The sequence below is a fragment of the Colossoma macropomum genome, unplaced genomic scaffold (genome assembly GCF_904425465.1).
Source record: "Colossoma macropomum unplaced genomic scaffold, Colossoma_macropomum, whole genome shotgun sequence".
NCBI classification, from domain to species: domain Eukaryota; kingdom Metazoa; phylum Chordata; class Actinopteri; order Characiformes; family Serrasalmidae; genus Colossoma; species Colossoma macropomum.
This window is the reverse complement of record NW_023494789.1, coordinates 6676315-6685227: the sequence shown is the minus strand read 5'-3', so window position 1 is coordinate 6685227 and position 8913 is coordinate 6676315.

The window sequence follows — 8913 nt, the reverse complement described above, 5'->3', positions numbered from 1 at the left end:
GTCATTACAATTCAAAACTATTATAATGCAGACTTGTATGGGCTCCAAAACAAAACTGAACACAGTGTCATTGGTAAGATTAGGCCAATAAAGATAATGTCCCTCTTAATGACGTCAGCAAGGGTCACTCTGCGTCAGGCCCAAGGCCTTGAAGCTACCAGAATGGTCACGTTTCATCCAATTATACGATGGACAGATTGGAGACAGGAATAAACAAGTCCTTATCTCATGTCACAGTGTACTTCTCAAGGAACATACAAACAAGCCTCTCGAGGCACAAGAGCCACAGAACGATGGGCCTCATTCACCAACCGTTCTTAAGAAGACATTTCCTCTTAAAACCTACTTATGCAGTTTTCAGAAAGATTCTGATATTTTCATATTTGGGATTTATTCTTAGGTAAGAACAGTACCTGCGCACACAGTGTCTATAAGCACAAAGGTGCAAACAGTTCTGCATTATGAGAACAATTTAAGAAAAACTTAGGAAGGTATTGTGATGTTCCGAGGTGTAAGAATAACAGAAATTAAGAAAAAAAAATCTACATTAAAAAGATTCCAATTTGATTAAGGGAGCTAATCTACATCCCTTCATCAGGTACTAATATTGGATGATCAGTTCTAGACCGCCACTCCAACTCATCTCAAAGGTTTTGAGTGGAGCTCCATCACTCCAGAGAACACAGTTTCACTTGGCATTTTGACTTTAGGCTCATGTGTGGCAGTTTCAGAGCTGAACATGTGTCAGCAGTAGGTACACCTTAAAGCAGCTGAATTCACTAATTACAAATATTTATAGAATTAGTTTGAGCTGCAAGGACTAAAGGAAAAGTTTTGAGGCTCTAACTGAAGCACTACTACTGCATACATTGGAATCAATGACCTTGAATTAGCAACTCATGCAGAGGCTTTACGTGATATTTTGCCAGTGGCACAGATTATGGTCCTGTTTTAATCATTTTTCAACATGTTCTGACCAGCCTCAAATTACCACTTAAAAGTGTGTCACCCCTTATGTTACACAAGTGTCCACTCACAGTGGAAAGAGGAAGAGGATAAAATCTTTTCAGTCAGAACATGCTGACCCTCTGTTAGGCTAAGCTCAGTGAACTAATTAGTTAGCCGTGTAAATTTTGTAATGCAAAATATTATTTTGAGAGGTTTGAACATAAACACTAATTGTGTGAATAACTGTGTTTTGTGGTTATAAGCTTTGGTTTAAAATCGTGACATGCTGCCTTGCCTTTTGTTGTTGCTAGCTGTGTAGCCTTTAGCTTGCTAACTCTGAAGCTAGCAAAGTCATTAAGTTGTATCACCAGTTAAGTATAAAAGCCGAAGCAGTTTGCTACATAAAACCCAGTTTGAGCATCACAAATCAAATGTTATTGTTTTGAAATATTAAGTAGTTGTATGTATATAAAAGTATTGTTATTGGTTCTAAACGAATTTTGGGGGGGTTTGAAGAGGGAACTGAGTCCATTTCTGGGCACATTCTGCTTGTGGGCTCATCTAATAATACTCACTTGAGTTAATACAGTACTGGAACAGCCCTGGTGTGGAGGATTCCCTCAGGAGAAATGGTGATGCCAAGCTGACGTTAAAATAAGCTGAATGGCATAAAAACAGTATATTAAAAACAGTATATTTAAAAGAACATTGAAATAGGCGGTATCTACAGTAAATGCCCTAAAACAGGGGTGTCTAATCCTGGTACTGGAGATCTACCACCCTAAAGAATTAGCTCCAACCCCAATCTACCACACCTGATCCAGGTAACAAAGGCCTTCAGGGCATTCTGAATATTAGAGCCAGGTGTGTTGGATCTGAACTCTCCAGGGTGGAACACATTTCAGGGTTCTTCGCATCGTGAAAGGGTTTTTCAGATTGATGGAGGACGTGCTGCTGATGGTTCTATATAGAACCTTTTTAATAGGTTCAATATAGCACCAGAAAGGGTTCTTCTGTTGTTACGATTTCAGGTTTGTTGCAATAGAAGAACCCTTTTTGGTGCTATACAGAACCCTTTTCAAAAAGTTCCTATATAGAACCTTCTACAGCACATTCTCCATCAATTTAAAAAACGCTTTCATGATGCAAAGAACCTTTTAAACATCCAAAGGGTTTTTAGAGTGTTCATAGTTCTATATAGAACCATTTTCTTTACAAAAGATCCCTTGAAGAACCATCATTTTAAATCTGTACATCTCCAAAACATATTGCAGCATTGCTCAGAGGAAAAATCAGCAGAAGCCATGTTCTGTTTAGAAAAAGTCTCTTTTATAAAGACAAGAAGAAAATGAGGCACTCGGATTAACTGAAATGAGGGCAGGTCACTCCTAGCCCTTTACTTCTCCCAATGGTCAGCTCCAACCCAGTTTAACTAAACCCATACCTCCAACACAAAACCCCATATAAAACACACAAACACATCTCAACCCCTGAAACATCAACAATAACTGTCACTTAAAATGGGGGGAGGGGGTACATGCCTCCCATGAGCCTCTTCTTATGGCCCTTTTTGCATGCCCACTTGCAAGCTCCAATGGGAGCGCAGCCAGTGGCAGACGCCGCAATATGCTGATTTACCAGTTGTGTTACCTGTTACTTACACTCATTGGCCATTTTATCAGAAAGACCTACCATAGGCTTCTTGTAGCCACTTAACAGTCTTTCCATTTTTGTTTTTAAAGTTTTCACTCGCTCTTCTTTGCAGAACTCTTCTAGTTCTGAGACACTCTTGGGTCATCTTGCATGTACAGCATGATTGAGGTCTTTCCACCTATTTTCAAAGATGTTGAAGTCAAAGGAACTGCGAGGAACAAAGTTTTAACTTGTGTTTCTAGACGCTTCTTGACTGACTGTGCCTTCAGAATGTGCTGTTATTTAGTGGAATTCATTCTTCTATCTATCTGTGCAGCGTTTCCGGTGTTACTGTCTACCACACAATCCCAATGCATTATAGATCCACCCCCATGCTTAACAGTTGGCAAGGTGTTCTTTTCATCAAATGCTGCTACTTTTTCCTACAAACACACTTTGCATTTTGTAGGTTTACAATTACAGACTGTAGCCCTGTATTTACACAATTTATCAATAACACTCACCATAGGACCACTTAGAAACGCTGAGCAAGTCCTTTGAATGATGAACTCTGCCAGACCGTGGTGATCCCATCTTTGTGAGATAAATCTGTTGCATTGCTACACTTCTCTGATCTCACAAGATTTTTTTTCAGAGGATAAAAACATAATTATTGGTGTATATTAGAAAACAGAATTGAAAATGAAAGAGTACAATTAACAAGAAGGCGATGAGAGGGTTGAAATGAAATCTTGAAGTGATGAATATTTTCATTATAAAGGTCACCAGGCATGTGTACCCTCTGGAGGAGCACTTCAGTTCCTCTAATAGCTGACCTCCAGCAGGCTGGACCGTAGCCTATCAGACAACAATGTGTGTGGAGAGAATTTAATTTAACATTTCACTGAACCGAGAGAGAGACAATGGCTTGCAACCAATCTCAAGCTGATTTGAGATTCATTAGCCCTAAACCTTATTTGTCACTGATTACATGCTTCACAAATGCACTGTGCAGCATCAAAAAGAAGGAAATCTGAGTTTATCTTGCTTGTATTACAAAAGATTGTCTGGGGATTATAAATATTGCATTTCTAGAGGTTCTTGACTGTGTCTCATTTGCTTTGTCCAATGTTTAACACTTGGCAAGGTGCTCTTTTCATCATATGCTGCTCGTTTTCTCGAAACATACCATTATTACTTTCTCAGCCCACAGCACTAATTTCCAAAATGTCTGGATTATCTAAATGTTGTTTTGCATATTTCAGGTGTTGACATTTGTGATGAGGCTCCAGATGAAGCTTCCCTTTAAATCGTGTTTCTGCAAGCAGTGCTGCAAAGGAGAACGATGCACCACCACCCCTCTGTCAGCTAAACCTTCCTGCAGATCTTTTGCTGTCATATGGGGGTTTTGCTTGGCATTTCTGGCCAGCATATGAGCAGTTCTACCTGAGAGTTTTCTTGGTCTTCCAGGTCTTGCCTTGACTTCCACAATTTCCCATAACTGACATTTCTCAATGGCATTGGAAACTGCAAGATAGAAGTGCTTTGATATCTTTTTATAGCCTTCCCCTGCTCTGTAGGTATCGTTTAGGTTCATTTTCAGATCCACAGCCAGCTGCTTAGAAGAGCCCATGATTGTTGAGTGTTAGCAGCAGGTTTGAAGAGTCAGATAATTTGTTGCGCTCTGGAATTGTCAACAGCTGACAATTTCTAATGACTATTCTTGACCTGGCTAACCAGTGCTAATGAATCAATTAAGGCCTAACGAGTTGATTAAGTTCTAACTTTACAACTGAAAGGTTGTACAAACTTTTGCACATACGTCAATTACTATTATATTTTTTATTAAAGTTTCTTTTTTTTTTAAGTTCATCAAATATAAAGCAACTAGTTCATTGCAGAGGTTGTGTTTACTTCTTTTCACTTCAAAAATCAACAAATAATGTAATTTGGCCAGGGGTGCCCAAACTTTTTGGATCATCTAGATTGTAGAGAGAGCCGAGTGAAGTTGTTTGGAGATATGTACGCTGTGGCCATATGGCCTGGTCTGCTCTTGAGCTTTGAAAGCAGTGCATGTTTGTCTCCATCTAGTGACAAATCAGACCACACAGTGATTGGCCCTGCAGCTGGAGATCACTCAGTCATAAAGCACAGATGATCACCCTCCTGCCGCACACTCAGCAATCTCCTCTCACACGCCCAGAACACAAGTGGGCATCCACTCAATAACCTCCAGCCCAATCAGGTACTGCTCTGATTATACTCTGCCACTCACCCAGCGTTAGCTAATAATAACGACACGCATGGACGTGTTTTGCATATTCTCTCCTTGGCTGGGGGAGGCAGGCAGGTGTCGGGGGTTCCAGCAGCAGGGATGATTGATAGGCTCTGGATAAGATTTTTAATGAGCTGTGTTGTGTATAATCCCACGTTCCCAGGAGAGAAGGAGGGAGAATGAACAGATTCGGTGCTCGCGTCCTCCACGCCTCCAAGGACACTGCTCTCACATCTCACCTTTTAATTAGTGTAATTGGCGTGAGAGGATGAGTAATACAAACTCTGTACAGTTCAATACACACTGCACAAAACGACCTGCCTTTCAGTGCCTCCGTTCAGAAATTCAGAAATTCAAAGGTTCAGCATCCAAAGTCCCTCATAGACAGCAGTGGATATCTCATGTGTGGCTTTATTCTTTTTGTGGGTTTCTGATTTTGACTCAATGACTGGTTTTATGGGAAGGTTTTGGAGTAGGGCACTATTTAGAATAGAATAAAGCTCAATACAATAGAATAAAATTTAATAGAATAGAATAAAACCAAACAGAATTTAATAGAATAGAAGGGAATTTGTTTGAATAGAATTTAATAGAATAGAACAGAACTATTTTGATGCACTCCAGGTTATGCCGGCAGGTTGAATCTAAGATTAAGAATGTTTTTCTTGTGGTATTGTTTGAAAATCTTGGTGTGTTGGGATGTGTATGAGTGTGTGTGTGTGGTATATAAACTGAGGTCACCAGTGAATTGAGCTGTTGGGGGCTATTCAATTCATTGTTTTGTCTGTTGTTTGCCATTCTGTTTTTCTCCACTTTTTTGTTGTAACTGTTTGGTTCCTCAAATAAAAATGAAAAAAGAATAGAACAGAACAGAATTTAATAGAACAGTATAGAATTTAATGGAATAGAAGAGAGTTTAATAGAATAGAACAGAACAGAAGGGAATTTAGTAGAATAGAATAGAACAGATAATGAATAAATTACCAAGTCTGATATTTTTGTCTAATTTCACCAGTTTTAGTTGGTTCTCTTTATCTACTATTAGGACTGATAATGTTTTAGGTCAAATTTCTGCAGAAATATAGAAAATCATAAACTTTCAAGCCCCAATATATATATATATATATATATATAGAGAGAGAGAGAGAGAGAGATTAATGTAGTGTCTAAATATTGTTATTATTAAATACTGTTCAATAATGTTGTAAGCATAAATCTCGACACCTTCAGTGTGATGCTTTGGGAAACTCTGGCTGAGCTCTGCTCTGTAATCTAAATCTAATACGTCTTTTAATAACATTTATTGATTTTCAACCTTGATCAAAAAGTTCATAGTGCAGTTCCTGCAGTCTGCGTGTGACACATATCAGGTAAACTGTGCACTTATACCATTCACTGAGGACCAAACAGGACCACTGAGGTCAGCTGACTGTGTTAATGCTGCAGAATATGAATACAACACATCCTGTATTGATCGCAGTGGTGTGATGAAATACCGATTGAAGACAGTGACTGCTTTGAAACCAGTCAATCCTCCAGAGCCTGAAAGCTGAAACTCACACTGTGTTACAGTCAGAGGAGTTTACTATGCAACAAATTGTGTTTTCCCTGTAAGGTAAATGGCATTAAAGCTCGAGCTTGTTTGAGAAAATTGCTTTCTCGAACAGCGCTGGCAGACCATGAAATACACGTCCACAGACTAGATTGTACATTTAGACTTTATTTCAGACCTCAATTATTTTCCTGTGACCTAGGCTTTTTGGTAATTTGAAATATTGAAAACTTTTAATGAACTCAGTGCTGCTCCAAAGAGCCTATCGGAGAATTTTCAAGAAATTAGAAAAAGCAAACAAAGAACGTACTGGGAGTAAATGACTTTGAATATGTTTGAATATGATTATTTTCTGTCTTTTTTGGTTTGATCAAGTTAATGAGATTGTTTCTTGTGTTGTCAAATAAATGAAATAAATGTGAACCACACTGGCTGATTGGCAGCACAAGTTTTGAAAAGCTGGGCTAACAAATTAATATTTAATGTTATAATGTAACACATTTGCGAAATCATGTACCAGCCTCAATATGATTATACAGAATTGATCTGAATCCACTGTGAAATCGTGTGACCGCTAGAGGGCGACACTGGAATGAATTAGTTTAAAAGGATCTCGTGGACCTGCTGAGAGGAGCTGGATGATGATCACACGCAGCCTATTGAAGCTGTTTGTTCCAGAAATGCACTGTGTTCCATTTATTTCTGACAAAGATCATCTTTTTATTCCTGACAATAAAATCATCACTTTTGTTTCAGTCATGATGGAAGCAGTACTATCAGTCTTAAAAAAGATGGTTCTTTGAGAGTTCTTTAGTGAAAACCATGGTTCTATTTAGAACCATGAGTTCTATATGGAATTATTTCATGCTTAGATGGTTCTTTGCATGGTGAAATGGTTCTTCAGATAGATTAAGAATATTGTACATGGTTCTATATAGAAACTTTTTGAAAATGGTTTTAGCACCAAAAAGGGTATCATAACAATAGCAGAACCCTTTTCGGCACTATGTAGAACCACTTTCAAAAAGGTTCTATACAAAATACCAGGTACAGCACATTCTCCATCAATCTGAAGAACCATTTCACCAAGCAAAGAACCATTGAAGCATAAAATGATTCCATATAGAACTCATGGTTCTAAATGGGACTATTGCCTTTACAAAATAACCCTTAAAGAACCGTCTTTTACCAAGAACAATCTGAGTATAAATAGAAAAGTTATCAGGTTGAAGAATGAGACCTGTAAGAGTCAGAGTTCCCTACAGAACCTCAGTGAAACTGCCGGTCAGCAGAGCCACTGAAGTTTGTTAGGTGCTGTTTTTCTCTTTTTTGTGATTCTTTTGGTCTGAAATAAAAAGCCAACTCAAAAGTGAGAAGCATGAGCAACAGCAGATCAGTCCAGGCAGCAAACCAACAGAAGAGAATTGAGGACAAAAAACAAATTACAAACTAAACATGAAGCACTAAAACAGAACTGAGGGAAGAGTAGACTCCTTCTCTCACAGATATGCAGAACGCTTAAAGCCCCTAAGGTGATACTGTGATTATTTTACAATAAGACATTTCCAAACTAATATATTAAGTTTCTTGTGGCCTCAATATGTTAATTTGTGGTCTTAATAGATTAATTTGTGGCTTTAATACATTAATTTGTTAACATGCAGCTTCAATATATTAATTCGTGACCATGAGAAACTTGTGGCCACAAGAAACCTTTGGCCTTAATATATTAATTTGTGGCCTTAATATATTAATTAGTAGCCTTAATACATTAATTTGTCAACATGCAACTTCAGTATATTAATTTGTGGCCATGAGAAACTTGTGGCCTTAACATATTAATTTGTGGCCATAATATATTAATTTGTGGCCATAATATATTTGTGGCCACGAGAAACTCGTGGCCTTACTATATAAATTTGTGGCCATAATATATTACGTTTCTCGTGGCCTCAGTATATTAACATGCAGCCTCAATATATTAATTTGTGGCCATGAGAATCTTCCTACAGCAGTTAGAAATCAGTGTTTTTGCTGTCCCGTCCCACAAAAACTACACTTTACCTTGAAATGTATTGAGACACGTCAGAAATCGTGTTATTTTTGCACTAATGTGTGAATCCATTTACCAGCTCATGCTTGAAACATGTTTTTCATGAGTCATCCGTTATAGGTCAAGCTGTTACCTGAACACACTCACCCCAAGAATCATCTAGAATATTTCACAGGTCACATGTCCAGCAGGAAGTTGCTTTATCCAAATTTCCTGAAAATCATGGAAAAAAGATTTTTTTTAATCACAAATTAAATAATACAAAAATACAGGGACACAAGCAAGAGAAGGAAAAAAGGGAGAAAAATATTAAATAACAGCACTACAATCTGTTCAATAAGAAAAAAGACTTTATTGCAGAGAACATCAGGAGGAGAATCACACAGCAATCATCTATGATGAACCATCTAAAGTTCAGTTCAGTGGAGGTAATTCTGGCTTTGTGAGAAGAAA